The sequence below is a fragment of the Balaenoptera borealis genome (assembly GCF_965194805.1).
Source record: "Balaenoptera borealis genome assembly, chromosome: 4".
Taxonomy (NCBI): Eukaryota; Metazoa; Chordata; class Mammalia; order Artiodactyla; family Balaenopteridae; genus Balaenoptera; species Balaenoptera borealis.
The window spans coordinates 104559340-104581579 of NC_138861.1; the positions used below are offsets into that span (position 1 = coordinate 104559340).

A 22240-nucleotide genomic window follows, 5' to 3' on the forward strand; every position below is an offset into this window, starting at 1 on the left:
TCAGAAAAACCTTTAAGTCAATTAACATCTTTGACTTTCTATTACAGGTAAATCTTTGACTTATCTACAAAATGGAGATAATACTCCTCACTCTACAAAATTGTTGTAGAGATTAATTAAGGGGAAGATGTCCTATCTTTTGATTACCTTTAAAGTCAAAGGGGTAAAGAAAGTTTTAAATAAAACCAAAAAAGAACCTAGTTGGCACATAAACACATTTTATCTACTTAAATGCAAGTCAAATCTCCACATGTAACAATGTCCCTTTTTTTGTTTGCTTCATGTCAGTGTCATGTTAGAGCTCAAAATTTCCCCACAGCCATTATATACAGCAAGCGTATTCCCTGGGGGCTTTTCCTTCAAGTTATTATAGACATTTTAATACAATATGCTTTTAGTTTGTACAACATATTTCATGCAAGTCACATCTCAAAATGCTATGCAGAGTTAAATAATTCACTTAGAAAATTCAATAAAACATAAAGGGAATGAGAAGAAGAAATTAGGAAATGTTGACTAGACAGAGCATTGAAAACCTGTGGTTGTTAGTAAAAGAATCAACTCTGGTGAAGCAAAGAATTAGTAGTGAACAAAGCAATTGCTGCAAAATACGCAAAGTGCATGGAGATGCAAGATGTAATGATAAATTTAATATTCCTTATCTAGATGACAACAGGACCAAAGTAATGTAAAACAGAATACAATGAACATTAAAATAAGAGGAGAGATTCCAGAGGCAGAAATTAAAGAGTGTATAGGATTTATAAGGAAACAATAGAAATTCCTTTATCCATCTCTCTGAATCCTGGATATGTTGTGTTTGTAAAATACTTTGGAGCAGTGAAGTCTTTGCTTCCCCAGAAGGAAATGAAGTGTGAGAGCAGCCATTCTTGCACCTGCTTGAGGTACTGTCATAGTTCATGAAAAAGTAGAGGATTTAGGTTCAAAATAAACCTATGAGCATTCATTCCACTCCACCTTGTATTACTCGTTTATCTCAGGAAGAGGGACTTAGCTCTGTGTTTTGGAATTTCATATCTGCAAAATGCTTACATTTGCTTATAACAAATGTGCAGACAGTAAGATCAAAGCTCTTGAATCATGGAATAATCCTAAACAAACATTACTGGCTAGCTTTTCTTGTGCCCTCTTCTCACTGGTTTCCATGGGGTTGAACATTCTCTGCCCATTCATTCTTTTTTTAATTTTCAAAATTAATTGTATTTATTTATTCATGTATTTATTTTTAATTGACATTTAGTTGATTTACCATGTTGTGTTAGTTTCAGGTGTACAGCAAAGTGATTCAGAGTATACATATATTTTTTTCTTTTTCATATTCTTTTCCCTTATAGATTATTATAAGATATTGAGTATAATTCCCTGTGCTATACAGTAGGTCATTGTTGGTTACCTATTTTATATATAGTAGTGTGTATATGTTAATCCCAAACTCCTAATTTATCCCTCCCCCCACTTTCCTCTTTGGTAACGATAAGTTTGTTTTCTATGCCTGTGAGTCTATTTCTGTTTTACAAATAAGTTAATTTGTATCAATTTTTAAATTCCATACATAAGTGATATCATATGATATTTGTCTTTCTCTGTCTGGCTTACTTCACTAAGTAGGATAATCTCTAGGTCCATCCATGTTGCTGCAAATGTCATTATTTCATTCTTACCTTTATTCAATCATCTGATGTTTATTGAGCTCTTACATTATTCTGGGGACTGTTCTCTGTGCTTCAAATAGTGTTGAACAAAAGATACAGTTTCTCCTTCATAGAGTGCATAGTCTAATGAGGAAAGAAGACATTACACATGCAAATAAACTAATTACATATTCCAAAGTGGAATTTCAAAAATATTATAAAAGAAACAAAGGTAATGTAAAAACGAATAATAGAGGCTGACTGAAAGTTAGAATATCAAGAATGTCTTTCCTTTGAAGGGGCATTGAAACTGAAAAATAAATGGTTAGTAGGAGCCAATCATATAGACAGTAGGAAAAGCATGTTCTAGGCAGGTGGAAGAACTTGTGCGCAGACCTCGAGGTGGAAAAGAACCTGGTGTGTATAAGGGAGAAAAAAAGCAAGTGCGTGGAACAGCTGGGCTTCCTCTGGGCCCTGAAGCCTCTGTGCTTCCTTCTATCACTGTGCATCTCACACTGTGGTATAATTTTCTATCTACGGGTGCACCTCTTCTACAGGATTGACATATTGAAGCTAGTGGCTGGGTCCATCTTCTCTGTAAATTCATGTTGCCTATTACAGACCCTAATACACTGTGGATACTCCATAAATATTTAACCAGTGAAGGGACACTGGCCTGTGGTGTAAGGTAGTGGGAGAATAAATATTTCACTGCTGGGAAAATATAAAAGTTGAGTTAAATCCCTGTCTTTCAATTGCACATTTTCCTTTCAATATATTGAAAACCTGTGGTCTAATAGGGAGTATAACACCCTTAGTGGCACAGAAAAGAACAAGAGTCCCTGCCCTCTGTGATCTCAGAATAGAATGGGGAGAAAGATAAGTAAATGAATGATTAGAGAAGCGAGAAGCGTGTGTTAGATTTTATGATAGATGCCACAGTGACAAGACACAAAAATCAGCCAAGGGTATCTTTGAAGGCTTTCTGGAGCTGGTTTCTGCTTCTTTCTACAATATTTGCTTTTTAAACTAGTTTCAGTCCTTTTAATTTGACACAATAATTGCACTGAAAAAATGTGCAGAGAAAGAAAATAGTAGGAATAAAATTTTAAATTACAGAGCCACTGCTCTCAAAATATGGTAGGGGTTTTCATAAAGAATTCTAGGACAAGTCTTTAATTTGAGATACCCTGGAAACCTTGTTGGATTACTAATAGGAGAGAATATTTTAGGATATCATGGAAGCCTTCATAGAAGAAGTGGAACAGAAATTGATCCTGAAATAAGGAAATTAATATTAGAAAAAGTAAAGAGTAACAGAAAGGTATAGGGCCTATGTGAAAATGGTAAGTAGTTAATTTAGCAGTAGTTTGTCTATATTCAAGCAGGGATAGTACCTTATGATTCCTATTTAGAGAGGGGAAAACTGATCCTCAGATAAGTTCCAAGGCCACAGAGTGAATACGTAACAAAATTAAGATATATAACACAAAGTCCAGTGCTATTTCCACATGACTGGTTGGGAATGTCTGATGTATCTATTATTCTTGGTAGATGGATTCATATGTGGGAATTAGTAAAAAACAAAAACAAAAACAAATAAAAAACAGTTCCAAACTAGCGACCCAAACAATCCTGGGATCTACAAGAAACAGTCCTGCTACCCTGCGTTTCCTCAATCATCTCTCCCTTAGATCCCATAAGTACCAAAGAGACTTAATAGTTGGTTGGTATTAGGGACTGAATTGTGCACTACCATCTCCCCCTAACCAAAATTCATATATTGAAACTTCAGCCAATGTGACTGTATTTGGAGTATGGCCTTTAGGGAGGTAATTAAGGTTAAATGAGTTCGAAGCATGGGACCCTAATCTGATAGAAATGGTATCCTTATAAGAAGAGGAAGACCCCAGAGAGCTCTCTCTCTCTCTCTCTCTCTGTGCCTGCACAGAAGAAAGGCCACATGAGGACCCCGCAAGAAGTTATCATCTACAACCAAAGGAGAGCAGCTTCACCAGGAAAACTTTGCTGTCACCTTGATCTTGGACTTCTAGGCTCCAGGACTGTGCTAAAATGAATTTCTGTTGTTTAAACCACCCAATCTGGCATTTTGTTATGGCAGCCTGAGCAGACTAATACAGTCACGTAAGGAGACAAGTGGTGATTACTTTGTGTATCATTCAACAGTCAAGTTACAGAGGGAGTGCTGCAACACATCATGATGAAATTGGTTTACCCACATGTTAGCCACCTGGCCAGTGGACCAGCCTAATTGTGATGAAATAAATCTTTGAGAGATTTCAAGATGCAAAAGAAGGATTACCCTGATCAGCCTCATTTTCCACTATGAGTCTTCTCATGGTCTCCTCCCCTTTATCTTGGTCTGAGGCCACTGTGAACAGATTCTTAAGTCTTTCTAGAACACTTTCATGGAACAAATGGCAAACTCCACTTCACAGATAAAGAAACTGAGGACCAGGAGTAAGCTGTTCAAGGTCACAGAGCCAATAAGTACTAGACTTAAGGAGACTTAATAAGTAGACATCTCCTTATTTGTTTTCTTCAGTTTCCTAGCCTGTTTGGCCCTGTTTCCATAACCCTGATGTTGGTTCACAGGCTTCTGACTGTGGGCTGACATTGATTGCTAAGATTTCTACTCATAGTATAGGACTCCATGCCCTTTCATTAGATTCCAAGTCATAATCAGATTGGGGTGATCCCAGGGAAGCCCAAAGACACATTTTTTAGTCTGAGTTCATCTTAACCTGAAGAAAGCAAGAGAAAATGGATTTGTATTCAAGCAGAAAGGAGTCAAGTAGAAGAATTCGTACTTCGTTGAAGCTGCCAAATTCATCCTTCTCCAAATATGGAAACTGAGGCCAAAGTGGTTATGACTCTCCTAGGATCATATAGCTACCTAAAGTCATATGTATGGGCATGTGTCTTACAAGAAAGGAATTCTTAAGTTGGAAAAAGGAAAGTACGAAACTTTTGTTCAGTTTTTAATTTAGAATCATGAAGAAAATTCAGTGCATAAATCACAGGAAACAAAAAATGCACTGAGGAATTTCTATGTACCACACAAAGTATTTCACTTAGGGAAGCCATAGCCAAACAAACAATTTTAGTCAAAACCCAAATATAGGAATAAAGCTCACTGAATTACAGCAATAATAATCCTAGGTTTTCTGCAGACTTAGCTACAGACCTCCCTCCCTGACCCCCAATATCCTCACACTTCCTCCCATGCTTGTAGCCACATTGCAATCTAAGTTGACTGTTTGTTCTTGCAAATCGCATTTCATAAATTGTTGTATCTAACATTTACCTCAGTTTAAAGTGCATGATGTCGACACTTCCCTCTACCTCCCAATTTTGCAATTCTTTCTAAAATAGCAATAAACATTTTTCCAGCAGGATGTGTTTCCTTAAAAACTCCGGTTGCTTATTGTTCATTTTCTATTTCAGCCAATACACATGTAGAGCGTCTCTTATTACTTCTTTATTTGTGAGCTAAAACACTGAGACTAAATTTACTACTCAGTCAGCCATCAATCCCACTGGGTATGAAAAAATAAATCTACTTACCCAGAAATTCTCCATCTTCCAGCAACTCTGGGGATAATTCTTATACTTTCTTTCCAGGAAAGAGTCGAGGGAGGGAAAAACCAGTGGCCTTCTACTTTTAGAAATTATATCAAGCAGCCTGGCATTATAAATTTTTGTTTGTCCTGCTTCATGGAGAAAATCTGACCTCATATAGCCTGAACACTCACCTCTGGTGAACTCTAAAAGTCAACCACTGTGTGAGTCACTCCAGGGGAGCTTAAGTTGGTGGGATGTAATTTAGTGTGCCCCAGCAGGAAAGAAACTAACAAACTCTTTGTGTCAACACTCTAGTCCCCCAACAAAGAACTCAGTCGATCAACTGATCAAAAACTTTTGCCTTAAAAAAATTTAACTAAATAGATTGTGTGTGCCTCTGTGTGTTCGTGTTCTCATTTGACTAAACTCTTCCTAATTTATCCTTGTTAGCTATGACTATTTTATACCAAATGATTTAATTAGATCAAGGAAAGAATATAATAACAGAAGTGCTACTATGAGCTACTATGAGCTCTGATCTAAGATACTTCTAGGTACATTATCTGATTTAATTCTTATAAGGATATTCTCAGAATATTTATTAACTCCTGTATCTGCCTACATAAAAGTTGATTTGCCAAGTAGCTTGCATGATAGCCTGCATCAATGAAATAAATCTTCAAATAATCCTAAATAAAGTTTATAATTGTTATCCATTGCTCACTGGTCACTTTTCTTTTGCAAAAGCTAGCAGTTCATGTTTACGGATTGAGCAGTTTAAAAATGTGCACTATAGATCAGTGATTCTCAGCTTGTGGTGATTTTGCACACCCCTGCCCACTGCCCCACCCAGCACAAAAATATTTAGCAATGTCTGGAGATAATTTTGGTTTTCACAACTAGGAGGGGTGCTACTGGCTTTTGGTGGGTAGAGGTCAGGGATGTTACTAAATACCTTACTGATGGCCCTCCACAGCAAAGAATCATATGACCCAAAATGCCAGTAGTGCCTAGACTGAGAAATTCTGCTCTAGATATTTTCTTCTATGTTTTATTCATTTAACACACATTTATTTAATACCTGTTTTGCACCTGGTATTTTGTTATGACATACGAAAACAAATCAAAGACAAGATCCTTGACCCCAAGGATTTCACAATCCACTGAGAAGAAATAATAAAGGCAATACACAGTTTTGGGGGCCTCACAAATGCCAGGAACTGTGCCAGAAAGTTGTAACACAGCAGAGGCCAATAAAGATATAGTCCTAACCTCACTGAGATGACAGTTTCATAAGAAAGACGGACATCAAATAATCAGTGTTTCAAAGGAGAGGTGCAGGCTGCTATAAGACTATTTAACTTAAAGGATTAGAAAAGGTTGCCCGAAGGAATTGACATTTGAAAAAGTTCTAAAGTACGAAAAGGGATTCACAATCTCAGAGAAAGACACCATAGTAAGTATGAAGGTGCATGAATTGAAGAAACTGAAGGAAAGGTAGAAAAGCAGAAAGTTAGGCTGCTGAGTTTAGTCAGGGGACCGGTGCAGTATTGTGATAGATGCTATTCTGCCATCATGAAGTATTCTTAACCAGGACTCATTTCAAAGAGAAAGTAATATCAGAGCTAGGATTTGAAACTTGGGTCTCAGTGAATTAGGGAGGGAAAAAAAAAAATCCAGGCGAAGGAAATGGAGGTTAGAGGTGGCACGGCTTGCTGGAAGAATGACAGGGGTTCAGATGTCTGAGCAGGTAAGTGTGTGGGTGACAGGAATGGGATAGGAGGATCTAGACTAACCAGGCGTCTGCTCCCTCATGTTTCTTTGAGTCCTGTCCAGATGCATGAATGGTTTAAAATGACTTCTATTTCCCCTCAAGATATGTGAATGATTCCTAACAGACCCTTCTTTATAAGCTTTATGAAATCAAAGAGCCTTAACAACAGGCCCAGGTAGATTTTGTCCCAGCAGGAGCCTAAATTTGATTGATGAAACGGGATCTTAGCAAGACCTTTTCCAATCCCCTCTGCCCTGCCTTCCTCTTCACTACCGTGCATTACTGATTGTACTTCCACAGTTTCAAGCTCTGTTTCAGTAAAAAGTCCCAATTCACTTCAGCCTTCATGCCTTTGTACCTTCCCTCAGTTCTGGGCTTTTTAAGAGCCTGGTGGCTTTTTGATTGCTGGTGTTCTTAACAACAACACTTTTGGCAAATCACCCGGTACCTCCCACACACAGCCAGCTCTTCACAAACAATAGGAGTGCATGAAATTCAATTCACAACACTGCAGCTTACACATTCCAAGCTCACTGAAGAGATAAGCCCTCCAATTAATGATCTCCCTGTGTAATTGCTTTCCCTCACTTACCCAATTTGCTTTTGATCATGCTCTGTTACAAATTCCCTCACCTGCTTATGTAGTGAGTTCCTTTCAAAGGGAACCAGTGGGGGCTAAAGGGGGTGGGCTGGGTAGTTGGATACACAGTGAGGTGGTTTTAAGTGGATTTTTGACCTGTCATCTTTCCACTTAAGTCTCCCTATGTATTGTATCAAGACTACCTGAGGTCTTCCTTGCACTCCTCACTGGGTGATAAATACCAGTTGTTTCCTTTTGTTCCTTTGACTCTCTTAAAAGACTGTCTATTTTGAAAAGGACTGAATCATTAATCTCAATTTGAATGCCTCCTGCATGTCCAAAGCCAATGGTTAAGACTAATCAGTCTGATGGCTGATTTCCCCAGTGACAATGCAATCTAGGATGTCAGCTATTATAACTTATTCATCTGTCACCTCATTTTGGGGCTCTGTGTGTGGCGCATAGTAGGAGTTCAGTAAATATTTATACCATAGTTATATGGATGAATATTTAATAATGGCACTAAACTTAGCTTAAGGAGTTTAAAAGAAAGTGAAAGAGATGAAAATGTGGATAAAAAAGAAATATGTGCAGAAACCAAATGGGTTAGAGACAACATCAGAAGCCAGAGGTTCTGATTTAATAAGGCTGGTATGGGCATCTGATCCTGCAGTTTACAAGTGTTCTGCTGACCTTGATGTGGATGGTAGCAGACAGCTACTTAAACTCTTTGAAAACACTTGTGTAAACAAAAAAGTCTGGTCCCAGAATCAGAAAATCAGGTCTCAAGGCTAGGACTCAAGTTCAGTTTCACCATTTGCTGGTTGAAAATGAACCTCGGTGCAATTCCCACTTGCACAGCCCCTGCCTGTGCCAAAGGTGAGTGATGGCAGCACCTCCGTTCCAGGCTAAAAGTGAGAGGCAAAAGAGAAGAGGCATGAGAAAATGATTCGCAAACTGCAAAATTAGCTACAGTTATTTAACAAAATAGAATGGATTAGAGTCCATTAAGATGAGATGGATGATTTAAAAGATGTATTCAGATGATAGGGAAACAGAATAAGAGCTGATCATTCGAACAGCTTCTTTATTATTTTTATTTTATTTTATATTTGATCTTTAGAGAAAATGTCTTGAGATGTTCTTAATGGGCTATAAAAGACATTAGCATTGGAAAATGTGTAATATGTCATAGTGTTCTTCAGATAATATTTATTGAAACTCACCTGCCTTAATCTGAGCTGCATTATACACGTAGTGTCTGCAGGTTGATAGGGCATTCACTATTCACTCCACTAACAATTATAAGGGGCCTTTACATAATGAATCATGTGGGTAAGAACATGTCATTTAAGTCACAGTGTAAAGGGTCCCGGTCTCACTGATTTCGATGTCTTGGGTTTTTCTTTCCATAGAAGTGTGACTATCCCTGAGCAATGGCTCTCTCCATATCACTCTACTCAGGAAATGGAAGTAAATAAGGAAAATGCACCTTTATTTCCTCTTTGTCAAATTGACTGCTGGATAGTCACAAGGGGGAGCTGATACATTATATAAATGAATTGAGTTTCCTACAAAAATGCATTCAAAGGTGGCTTGAAGGTCACATGGCAGCCATATGAAATAATTCAGTTCAATCAATTCATTTCTCTTGAACCAACACTTTAATGAATACTTTCAATTATGCAGGACTGTAGAGGAGGGAGGGGTGTGTGTGAGAGGAATCCAAAGATTAGTAAATGAGGGCCTTTGTCCTCCAGGGCAGGGCCTTCCCAAATCTGACAAATAGAGTGGGAGACTTAAGATGCATTTTTCCCTGACCCAAGACCAATCCTTCTTTGGCTTTATTAACATTGAAGAGACAGGCTGAATTTTCAAAACCTAAAATAAGAGAGGTCAAAAAGAGATCATCTCAGAGAGTATCTGAAGCATAAAATTAATCTGACTTTCCATGGGTTTCTAAGCTTCTCACACTGAAGAAGTTCTCTCTCATATATATATTTCCTGTGTATGGATCAGAGAAATCTATACACTTGCCTCAACATTCAAGATCATTCACTTAGATTTCCTTTTTCAAGTTCCCTTAGAAGGTCGTATTTTTGAAGCTAGTCCTTCTACAACCTGATGATCAAACGCCACTTTTCTGAACCCCATTCCATTCATCTATGTATCTGTATTAATCATATTCATTACCCCCCTTCTCTCTCTCTCTCTGTCATCAACCACAGTAGAATAACAGAAGATACGGAAGGTGCGGGAAGCTGCAGAAAGAGTAAGATGTATTTTAATCACAGTATTTTTGAATTATCCTGCTTCTGAGGGTGACCCAGGAAATGGCCTTTTTTAGGCCTCTAGGTAGGAGAAATTTCTTCCATTCTCCTATGAATCTAAAAGCACTGCATTTTTTCTCTTGTAAGGCAACTGTGCTCATTACTTTCTATTACAGTGATCTGTCTGTCTATATGTTACCTTTCCTTGAGTAGATTTTAAACTCTTTGCAGCCTGGATCATATTCTAGTTCATCTCAGTTTTCTTCACATAGCCAAGCACTGTGTTTTGTATAGGGCAACAACAACAGGTATGGCTGCTGTACCAAGTGAGAAAGGAGGATGCATGATACTGCAATGTCCTGAGAAAACTCCATCTTGATTGATGAGAAAGCTCCATACACAGAAGCATATCTGAAGAGATCCCACATTTTATGATCCACACAGTAACGTGTCTACCTCTTCATGTGCACTGCCTTGACAGTGCTGCCATTTGCTTTTACAATGGAATGCCTTGCCACGTGACCCCTGGAACTAATTTGGCTGAGTTTACAATTCCAGATAACAGTTCACTGAAGCTTTATTACTACACCAGTAACCTAATTAAAAAAAAAAAAATTAAGATCGACTGTAGGAGAACTTGAAGTAGTCTGTCACTTCAGATGAGCTATGCCATCATTAACCTTTAAGGTCACATTAGCTATTATTGAAGTGTCACATATCACTGTGTCGAGATTAAATTAGACAAACTATTACTTCATTATTGTGCTAACAAATCTCAAGCTTTTCTGAATTAACATTATACAGACTGGAGACTTCCTTAGCCAGTTTAGTAATAGTGCACAGATTTAAACTATTTAGATGTAATGTATGAGATCAATTTCCTAGCTGGAAAAAAAAATCTTCTGAAGCTACTTTCAGTTATGGTAAAGACGTGAACAGATTTGGGACTAAATTACCAGTTGACATTTAATTTTAAGGCAATGTGTTGAAGAAAAGTTGATGTCTATTGATTTTATTCTGGAACCCTTTTACTTTAATGTCAGAATTTCTCAGATATAATAAAATAAGTTTATACTTTATCTAAAGAGAATACATGGCTCTGAAAACATCAAAGACAACTTGTGATGTAAAAGAGCAGCCCACTTGAAGCCTTGTTTTGAAAAGGTTATTATCCAATCAATACACTAAAATATGGTGTATGAGACATCACAGACAGCTGGCTGGAAGTGTGGATTAATTCCAGGTTTATGTAATGGCTGAGAGAGAGAGCCAGGACTGTATCTTTCCTCAATCCAGCAAATATTGTCTTATAACAATGGCTCTGGAAGGGACTTTAGAGACAAGCTAGTCAAACCCTTGCCATTTCATGAATAAGGAAAAAGGTTTAAGTGATTTCCTCAGAGTTACAGAGCTTAAAGCACCATCAGGGAACAGGACCACTCTTGTACGCAGACCGCCAAAGCAAGAAACTGCAAAGGAAGCCTCCTCACTTTGCTATCTCTAAAACTTGTGAAGAAACAGAATTTGTCAAAGTTGATTGATAGACATGCTACGGGGTGGGAGATAAGGAAAAGTCTTGTGTTCATAATCCAATATCTTTAATAATAAAATTTATTTCTATTATTTTATAAAAAGTACTCTTTTATCATAATTGAAACTTTATGGAGAGGCTTATCTTCAATGCATACCCAGCCAATCCAGAACAATGAGAGCTGTACTTTTGACAGAGCTGCAAATTATTTTTAACCATATTTAATTTAAACACATTAGGAATCCTTGCTTTTTTTCCCCAATCATTTTTTTATAAAGTAACAAAGCAAAATACAATCAAATTTAGTATTAAAGTTACATAATTAAATATACATTTGTGAAATCGCCAAAGTAGAACTGTTGACTGATAAGTAATACCACCATGGAATATTTTTAATTTTTCTCTTGTGATTCGCGATAGCCAGGTTGGAATTCAGTATAGCAAGCCCAGTTTGCAGCTGTCAATCTCTAATGTATAAAGGAATGATTGTTCAAGACTTGAAAGTATTAATGGTAAGAAAATACTAAGCAAAATATCATTGAAATAAAATGGAGGATATGCTTACCAAAGAGCACTAAGAACGTTTTCAGAGGCAATGACCCAGAAGGTAAAATGAATAGTAGGAGAAGGAACAGAGAGGACTTTTACTGCTCTTCTGAATAGTGCCCCTACACTATCTATCTGGATGAGATGGAAATCACAATGCCAACATTGAAAACCAAACATTTTAGATTATACGGACAAATATAAAATACATAATGATGATGATACTATTTTAAAAGCACAGAGCTGAGGTTATACTCCAGGGGAAATTATAGATGGCTCCAAATATCTCCATATTGATGTATATGAAGCCTTAATTTGTGGTCAAGTAGCCTCCTGGGCCGCCATAATGGACAAGGTGAACAAAAAGTGGTAGAGTCCCTGCTCTCCCATTAGCTTATCAAGAAGAGCAGTTTTGTTTTTATTTTTACATATTATAGTTCCAAGTAAAATTTTATTTGAAGACAATAATTCTACTGATCTAGACAAAATGTACAATGTTTGCCTGGATTTTTTATTTTCCACTTGGATGTTAGTAATCATGGAGACACCCAAATTTGCTAATCAAACCAAGATTGATCATGGGCATCTCAGAGGATTCTTTTTCAACAATGCATCTCGTGGCAAATAATTAGGTACAAACTATGAATTCATGTTTAAAACTCTGAGGATATCAACTTTCTTGTGTAAAGTGGCATGAAGTATAGAATCTAAGAAGTATTTCTTTTTCATGATATGCTTTCATGCTTCAAAGTTATTCACTTCCTGAACCAAACCACCTGCTGATTAGATTGATAAGGATAGAATTTTCTCCCCAAGGGTAACTAGGGAAGAAAAATTATATTTGCAACATAAAAGGTCATTGATGAGCTGAGCTCAATGGTGCCATATTCCCTCCTGCTTTTATGCCCCACACCTAGTTTCCTTTGCCTGCTCTGCTCCTCTCCTCCACCCACTATCTTAACCCATCCTGCCCAACACCAATCCTTGCTTGATTCATCCTTCTACACAGAGGTTCTTAACATCTTTATGTATGTTGTGGACTCCCTTGGCAGTCTAATGAAGCTTATTTACCCCTTTTAAGAGTAATGTGTTTAAACCCATAATAAACATATATAGGATCATAAAGGAAGCCAGTTATTGAAATTTTTAAAAATAGCAAATTTAAAATAAAGGTATATATCCCTTTTATTAACATATTAAATAGCAAGATCTTTCAGGAAATCTAATTGCTACCATAATTTTCAATTTGTGATGAGTTAAATGACATTTTGATACATCAATAATAACTAATATCTATAAGAAAATGTGACAACTTTTATTGGCCGCAAAGTTACAGATCTGTGGAAACCAATGAGTTCTGTTGCTCTCATTCATAGTTAATAGAAATGCTAAATTTTAGTTTGATGCTAATGAAATCAAGGATTTATATTTTTTTCAACCCAAACTAATGGACTCCTGATCAAACACCCAGGTTAAATTCTACATTTTATTCAGGAGTCACCTTCTCAAAATAAAAAGCTTTTGGAGAACCCTTCTCCACATCCATAAGCACCCTTTCTTAGTACTCTGAAGGTAGCATATATTTGCCTCTACCAAAGAACTTGGTTCAGTGTATTGCCATTTTATCATTAATTTCATTTCATAAAGTATTTATTTGAATACTTAAGTAAAACACAAATATGTTCTCATTGTCAAAATCCAAACAACTTAGATAAAGGCAAAAACCCTGTTGACTATCTGACCCACCACTGAAAATTGTCCATCCTAAATCCCGTTCTCCTAAAGTAACATCTATTATAATTTTTGTTTATATTCCTTTAGATCTATGTTTTAAGCATTTACACACACACACACACACATTTACATACTAAATATATATATGTATGAGGTGTTGTGTGTGTGTTTCAGAAGCTTTTAAGATGTTCAAGAATAATGTAACAAATGTCCATGTCCCAAACACCCAGAATTAATATCTATTAATACAATATTTGTTCAAGATTTTTTCAGGGAATGATGAATTAAAGATAAAGGTAAAACTTCCTCTGCTCTGAGAGCCCTCCAATTTCATTTCCCTGTATACTATCTGGAACTTCAAGAAAAAACACATAATGAGTTTGGTTCACGTTTATATATTAGCTATATATACATTTTTGTATAAATGTACATGCAGATGTACATGAAATATTTAATTTTATGTACATAAAATATAGTTTTGATGTATGTTTAATTTCCATGAATAATATCATATTGTATATATAATTCTTTGTCATGTTTCTTTTCTCTCTCAGTTATGATATTTTGTGCATCTACCCATATTTCCATTTAGAGATCTACTTTATTTGTATTGAGTATCATATCATGTCCCATATAACTATATCACATTTTATTCAATCATCCACCTTCTGAAAAATATTTTGCTAAACACCTTGTATATTATAAACAATACTGCAGTGAGAACCCTCCTCGATATTTCTACACAAATGTGAGAAAGACTCCCTTTGCAGAATTGGAATATATGAGTTTGGATATATTTATTTCTAATTTTATCAGGATATGTCAAGTTACTTTCAAAGTGTGTCTATTTAAATTCCCGGCAGCTGAAGATGATGATCCTATTTCTCCAAATGTTTGTTACTGTCAGATTTTTTAAAATTTCGTGACATTATTGAGATATTATTGAAGTAAATGCACATATTTGAATAGTACAATTTGAATGGTTTTGACATTTGTATACGCATATGAAATCAACCGTAGAATCAAGATAATGAATAATTCCATCATCACCAAAAGTTTCCTTGCATCCATATGCAATACATTCTTTATTCCAACTCTGTCTCCAAGAAATAACTGACTTGCTTTCTGATAATATAAATTAGTTTATTCTGTCTAGAATGTTATATCCATGGGAGCATAAAGTGTAAACTCTTTGTTCCTTGCTTCTTTCACTCAGAGTAATGATTTTCAGATTCATCTTCTGTGTATAAATAAATAGTTATTCCTTTTAAAGTTTAAGTATCCATTCACCTATTCATGGATATTTGAGTTGTTTCCTGTTTGAGGCCATTACAAATAAAACTACTAGTAATACTCATATAAAAGTCTTTACTCATACATATTTTTGTGTTTTTCTTTCTCATTGTAAATAACCAGAAAGAGAATGCCTGAGTCACAAGATAGGTGTACATTTAACGTTTTAAGAAAAATTAATTAATTAATTAAAAAATATAATAATAATACCAAACTTCCAGGTAGTTGTAAGAATTGAATTAAGTAGTCATAATGCTAAGGGCTTTGCACATACTAAGTGCTCAAAATTGTATTGTCTTTATTATAAAGGTTATTATTATTATTAGAACAAAAAAAAAGAACAGAGGGAAGGGTAGAAGTCGCTCTAAGAATACAGGCTCCTGAGGGATCATTTTGGCTAAATTTCTCTAGTCAGACTTCCTTATTCCTTACTTATTCCTGAGCAAGAGCTGTAGGTCCAGTGGTGCGCCTGTAAGTGTTTAACAGTTGGCACTCCGAAAAGAAAAATGTGTGTGTATATAGACACACACACATGGATACACACACACATTTAATGTATATTTTATGGATATAAAAGATATGTAGTGCACAATTTACAGATAATAATAAATATTTTTTCTCTGTGTATTTAAAAAAAGAAATAGCCAAACTATTTTTCTAAGTAGTTGTACCCTTTTGTGTTCCTATCAGCAGTATATGAAGTTCCAGTTGCTCCAAATCCTTGCCATTACGTGGTAGGCTCATTCTCTCTCATTTTAACAAATCTAAAATGAAATGGGTGTGTAGTGGTATCTCATTGTTATTTAATTTGCATTTATGTGATAATTAAAGGTATTAAGTATCTTTTTACGTGCTTATTTGCCATTTCAGTCTTTTCTTTTGTAAAGTATCTAGATCTTTTACCCAATTTATTATTGAGCTGTAAACATTCTTTATAAATTCTAAGAACAATCCTTTGTCTCATATGTGTCGTAAATATTTTCTACCAGTATGTAGCTTTTATTTTCATCTCTTTAATTATTTCAATGGAAATTTAAAAAATTTTAGTTAGATCCAACTAATTATCTTTTTCATATTATACTTCATGCTTTTTGTGTTGTATGTAAGAAATTTTTGCCTATATCGGGATATCAAAATTTTTCTTGTTTTCTTTCAGATGTTTTATTCTTTTAGGTTTACAATTAAGTCGATGATCCATTTGTAACTCAGTTATGATAAGGCCTTCATTTGTCCTGGCTATTTTAAATTCTTTATATTTACATATATATTTTTAAATCTATTTATAAAATCTTGTCAACTTATGAAAGAAAAAAATCAGGTGCTGAAACTTTGTCATTACATTGAATCTTAGAATTTAAAAATTTGACATTTTAACACTAATGATCATTCCAACTCATGATTAGCATATATCTCTACATTTATATAGGTCTTCTTTGATTTTATTAATATTTTGTAGTTTTCAGTATGAAGGACTTGGCTACGTTGTCTTAGAAATTTTCCTAAGTATTTTATGATTTTGATGTTATTGTAAAAGGGTTTTAATTTTTTTTATTTTCCAGTTGTTTGTTTCTAGTACATACAAATCCACTTTATATTTTATATTAACCTTGTATCTGAAATCTTGCTAAATTTATTTTTTAATCTTAGTAATAATTTGTAAGTTCTTTTCTACAAATTCCTGCAAATAAGGAGAGCTTAGCATCTTCTTTTCCAATCTTTGTACTTTTTATCCTTTTTCTTGACTTATTGCTGTACCTAGCACCTCCAGTATAATGTTGAATAGTCATGACAATAACAAACATCCCTGTCTTTTTCCTATCATAAAAGGAAAAAATTAAATTTTCCATTTGTAAGAATAATATTGGCTGCGGAATTTTCATAGAGGTACTTTATCATTGAGAATATTTCATACTATTCCTAATTTGCTGATAGTTTTTATCTTGAATGGATATTCAATTTTGTCAAATGGTTTTTCTGCAACAATTGAAATAATCTAATCATACTTCGTTTTCACATTTCAATTATATTTTTTAAAAAGCCTTGATTTTTTTTGTTAATGTGGTGAATTACATTTATTGATTTGCAAAAGGATAAACCAATCTTACATACCTGGGATAAACCTTGCTTGCTCATGATGTATTATCTTTCTTATTGTCCGATTTGATTTGGTAATATGTTTGTAAGAAATTAGCATATCTGTTCATGATGGATATTTTATTTTTTTGCAATATTTTTTTCAGATATTAGGGTTATCATTGGCCTCATAAAATGATTTGGGTACTAGTCTTTTCTCATCTGCATTCTGAAAATGTGTGTGAAAAATTGATGTTATTTCTTCATTGGATGTTTGATAAATTACACCAGTTAAATATCTGGGCCCAAAGATTTAATTTTGAGAATTTTTTAAATAACAAATCTGATTTATTTAACAGTTATAGAGATATTATTCAGATTTTTCAGGGGGGAAGGTATAGCTATTATGTATTTTTCAATAAATTTTTGTGTATCACCCAAGTTGTCAAATTTGTTCCCCTAAATTTGTTAATAGAATTCTCTTATGATCATCTTAATGCCTAGGATCTGAGATGATAATTTATTTTTCATTCCTGATGTTTGTGATGTTTTTCTCCTGGCAAATCCCTACCATCACCAGATGGAATCTCTGTGTATCTCTTTTTTTTTTTTAATTTTTTTTTTAACATCTTTATTGGAGGATAATTGCTTTACAATGGTGTGTTAGTTTCTGCTTTATAACAAAGTTAATCAGCTATACATATACATATATCTCCATATCTGGTTGATCAATTTGTTTGATCCTTTAAAATAACTATGTATTGGCTTTGTAAATTTTCTCCATTGTTTGTCTGCTTTATGTTTCTTTGATTTCTGCTTTTTATTACTGTTCTCCTTCTACTTAGTTTGGGTAAAATTTCTCTTCTTTTTCCAGCTTTTTAAGGTGAAAAATTATGTCTTTAATTTTATAACTTCCTTCTTTTATAATATAAGCACTTAAAATATGAATTTTACCTAACCATTGCTTTACCTTGAACCCACAAATTTTGACATGTATTTTTCATTGTCATTGATGTTAAAGTATCCAAATGCTATAATATCTGTTCTCTGCCAACCTGTCTGATGTCATGTGCACCCTTCTGCTTCTTATTCATTCCTCTTTAATGATACTGGCCTATTTTCTATTGTTGATCATGTCCCAAGGATACCACCCCCACTTTAGTGCTTTTGCAATAATTGCTCCCTTTCCTTGGACTAAAATCCTCTGCCTCCAGATCTCTACATCGCTAGGTTTTTAGGTTAACTTTCCTGCAAAGATCTTCCTTTTTTCTGTCAGTCTGATTCCCCAATCTCCTTCACATCATCCACTTTTATTTCTATCATGGCATTTGTTACTTGACATAATCATGCTTGCGTATTGCTTTGTTAATTTAATATATTTTCCCACCTAGACTGTTTAGTCTGTTAAAGGATAAATCTTACATATTTTACTCACTAATGTATCCACACAATGCTGGGTGGTAGGGGCTCAGTAAGTATTTGTTAAGTATATTATCTTATTTAATCTTCAGAATAACCCTATGGGTTAGCCACCATTATTTTCTTATTTTTAAAGATGAGTAACATGGATTTGGGGAAGCTAAATAACACTTTAGAGCAGCCTTCATAAGATGCAAAGTCAAGATTTGAATACATGTCCATCTGGCTCCAGAGCCTGAATACTTACCCATTGGGCCATAGGGCTTAGAATAAATTCCAGATATCTTGCTTGGACCCTCTAGTAAATGACGTCCAGAGAGGGTGCTGTTAGTTGGGAGAAAAATAAGATCAGTATTAAAATGTTTCACTTCAGATGCTTACAGAACATGCAATTGCATGGCAGGTATGAAGTTGGACGGCAATACATTTAAAATGCCATCATTTACAACACTCTCAGAATGCCATGTGAGCATGAATGAGAAAGTTCAGACACTAGCATAGTAAAAAATGTCAACACATTACCAAACAGCATACTCTCAACATTTTAATAACTGAACTACAGTAGTTCCAAATCAAAGTAACATTTCTAAATGGTTTAATGAGCAAAGTGAAGAAAAATGCTTCCACTTGTGTTCTTTATTAGGAGGTACTGCATGAATAAGGAACACATCACAGATTCAACATAGCAATTCTCCAGAGCTTAGCCTCCATGGTGAAAAACAGAGCAACCTCTTCCTTTTAAAATTAAGTTTCCACTTAGTGTTTTGATAAGAGATATTTTCTTAATTGTTATTTCCTGGAGTGATCCACATTTTATGAGAAAATAAACACTGACCCTAAAAATAAGTTATTTAACTACCCTTTGAGATTCAGTTTCCAAAACTTTCTCAGTCCTCTAATGCCATATCTAATTTGTGTTGCATAAAAAGAGACTTTTTACAATTCTGTGTCCTACAGCTTTGAGACTGAGGAAAGTGAAAAAGAAGGCCTGCCATTTACTAGAGGTGTGTTTTGGTTATAGTCAAGACTTTTGACCTTTTCACTAATGGGGACAAAGGAAATTGCAAGTCAGATAACAGTTGTTCCAAACCAGAACAAAAACTAACACACTGAATTAAGTTATGACCTGAGGCACAGGCTGATGCAGTGTGGTGTAGCAGGCAGAGCAAGGTTCATGTGAAAGGATGCAATAGGTCTGATCGCTGTCTGGGGCCTTGGGCAAGGCATTTCTCTCTCACTTCAACTCCCTCATCTGTCAGTAAACTGTCTTCTCTCCATTAGGTATCACTAGATGTCCTCTGGTGAAATATAACAGGAATCAACATGAATATTTCTCTAGTTGGACTATCAATGAGAGACATAGGTATATTTTAATGCATATTCATTTATAATGATAACAATGCCAGTGCCATTTGTATTGGAAGCTTTGTCCCATGGATCAAGGTCAGATTGAGGGGACATACAATGGAGCATTTACTGATTTGCCTTCAAATAAGGTCCATGATTTTAATGACACTCTTGTTTACACCATCAACTCCCTTGCCCATCTCTCACTATGTTTTACTTACTTGGCAAAACTCCAACTCTCTATGTATGCCCCACCTGTACTTGTGCAACTAAATTTGGTTAAATAAAACCATGCTAAATAGACTCACTTTAAATACCTGTGCTTTAACTTCACCCAGGCCACTTGGATGCCCAGAAGCTCCAGTACAGATTTATTCCCTTTCCTATCCCCTAGATCACTGTTTCACAACTTCTGTTTCCTCAAACATTCAACACCTCATTCTCAGCTTCATTCATTTCACTGACAAAATCGGAAAAAATCAGAAGATAAATACTCATGCTCTGACCAAAATACCTACTACAAAATACCTACTACAAAATACTACAAAATACCTAGTACCCCATTCGCTGTCCTATGCATCTACAGAGTTCTTCTTCCCTCCACTTACAACAAATGTCCTGTCCAAGCACCTAAGGCCAACCCCAACTGTGGTGCACTAGAATTCATCTTTTCTCACTGACTTAAGGTCATGGTGGTTTGAGCATTCAAAAATCATCACCTTTTACTCTATTGGATCATACTCATTAGCATATAAATATGCTGTAATAACTCTCAAGTTAAAAACCAATGGAAAGGAAATTCTCCTTTGACCTTATAACCCCATCCAGCTTCCATTATCCTTCATAGAAAATCTCCTCAAAACAGGTATCTGTACATTATGTCCTCAAACCATCTTCTTGCAGTCTCTCTTGAACCCAATCTGATCAAGCTTTCAACTCAGCATTCCACTGACACTGCTCTTTTCAATAATAAGTTCACATCCTACTTCACCTACCAGCTATATCTGACATAGTTAATCAACTTCTTTTTGAAACTTACTTATTCACGCAGTTTATGAGATATCTCTCTAACTTGGTTCTCTTTCTACATCAGTGGTAGTTTTAAATTTTGTTTTGTTAGTTTCTCCACATATCCTGATTTCTAGGCAATAGAAAGCCTTGAGTGTCAATCCTAAGATTTCTGTTTTATCTACACTCAATCTCTAGTAATCTCTTCCAAACCCAAGGTTTTAAATGTCAACTGCAGTCTGACAACTCCCAAATTTATGTCTTCAGTCCAAGCCTCTCCCTAGGACCCTAGGCTCATAAAAACAACTACCTACTAGATACCTTTACTTGGATGACTAATAAGGACCTCAAAACTAATGTTTCTAAAAGTGCAAAACCTGATTTCTCCTCCCTTACACAGCAGACTTGCTTCCCCTGCTGTCTTTTTCATCTCATTTAATGCCAATTCAAACGTTCCAGTTGTTCAGGCCAAATTATCCCTGAATCCTCTATCTCTCTTATACCCCACACCAAGGTGAATATCTTCTAAAAACATACTGAGCTGAACCACTCTTCAACACCATTGCCATTATACCTTGTTTAAACCACTGTCCTATCTCACCTGGATTCTTTCCATAATCTTCTAAGTTGTCTCTCTGCTACATGCTTGCCCTAATATGGTCTATTTTTACCCAAAGGTGGAGTGATTCTAGCACTCTAATTCTCAAATTCTCTAATGACAGTCCATATTACTCAAAATAAAAGCCAGCATGTTTACACTAGCCTAGAAGGCACCACCTGATCTGGTCCCCATTCGCTGTATGACATCATGTCTTAAACTCCCCCCATCTGCTCAGTCTGCTCCTGTCACACTAGCCTTTTCCTTCTAGAGTGTGCCAGGTACCAGTCCTAACCCAGCTATGCACTTCCTATTACTTCTCCTTGTAATGCAGAAAGGTGGGCCAGTGCTTGGCAAATTCTACCTTCCATTTCTCTTACATCTTAATCCTAGGAACAAAGTTAGATATTTGTTCTTTTTTTGGCAACTGGCATGTTTTCTTTTTAATTAAAGTATAGTTAATTTACAATATTACATTAATCTCAGGAGTACAACATAGTGATCCAGATTTTTTTTATATATTATACTCCATTTAAAGTTATGAAATATTGGCTATATTCTCTGTGAAGTACAATATATTCTTGTATCTTATTTATTTTATACATAGTAGTTTATACTTCTAGATCCCCCATCCCTTTTCCCACTGGTAACCACTAGTTTCTTCTCTATGTCTGTGAGTCTGTTTCTGTTTTGTTATAATTATTCATTTGTTTTATTTTTCAGATTTCACATGTAAGTGATAACATACAATATGTGTGTTTCTCTGTCTGACTTATTTCATTAAACATAATACGCTCTAGGCCCAACCACATTGTTGCAAATGGCAAAAT

General features: G+C 35.3%; 1 long non-coding RNA gene across 1 annotated transcript in view; it reads right to left on the bottom strand.

Annotated features, from left to right (window-relative positions):
* Positions 1–21756, bottom strand: part of LOC309628650 — a 121471-nt gene extending 99715 nt beyond the window's left edge. Inside the window, exon 1 of the long non-coding RNA XR_014244613.1 lies at positions 1683–21756. This is a non-coding gene — a long non-coding RNA (uncharacterized lncRNA). The remainder of the gene's footprint in view (positions 1–1682) is intronic.
* Positions 21757–22240: the final 484 nt, after the last annotated feature.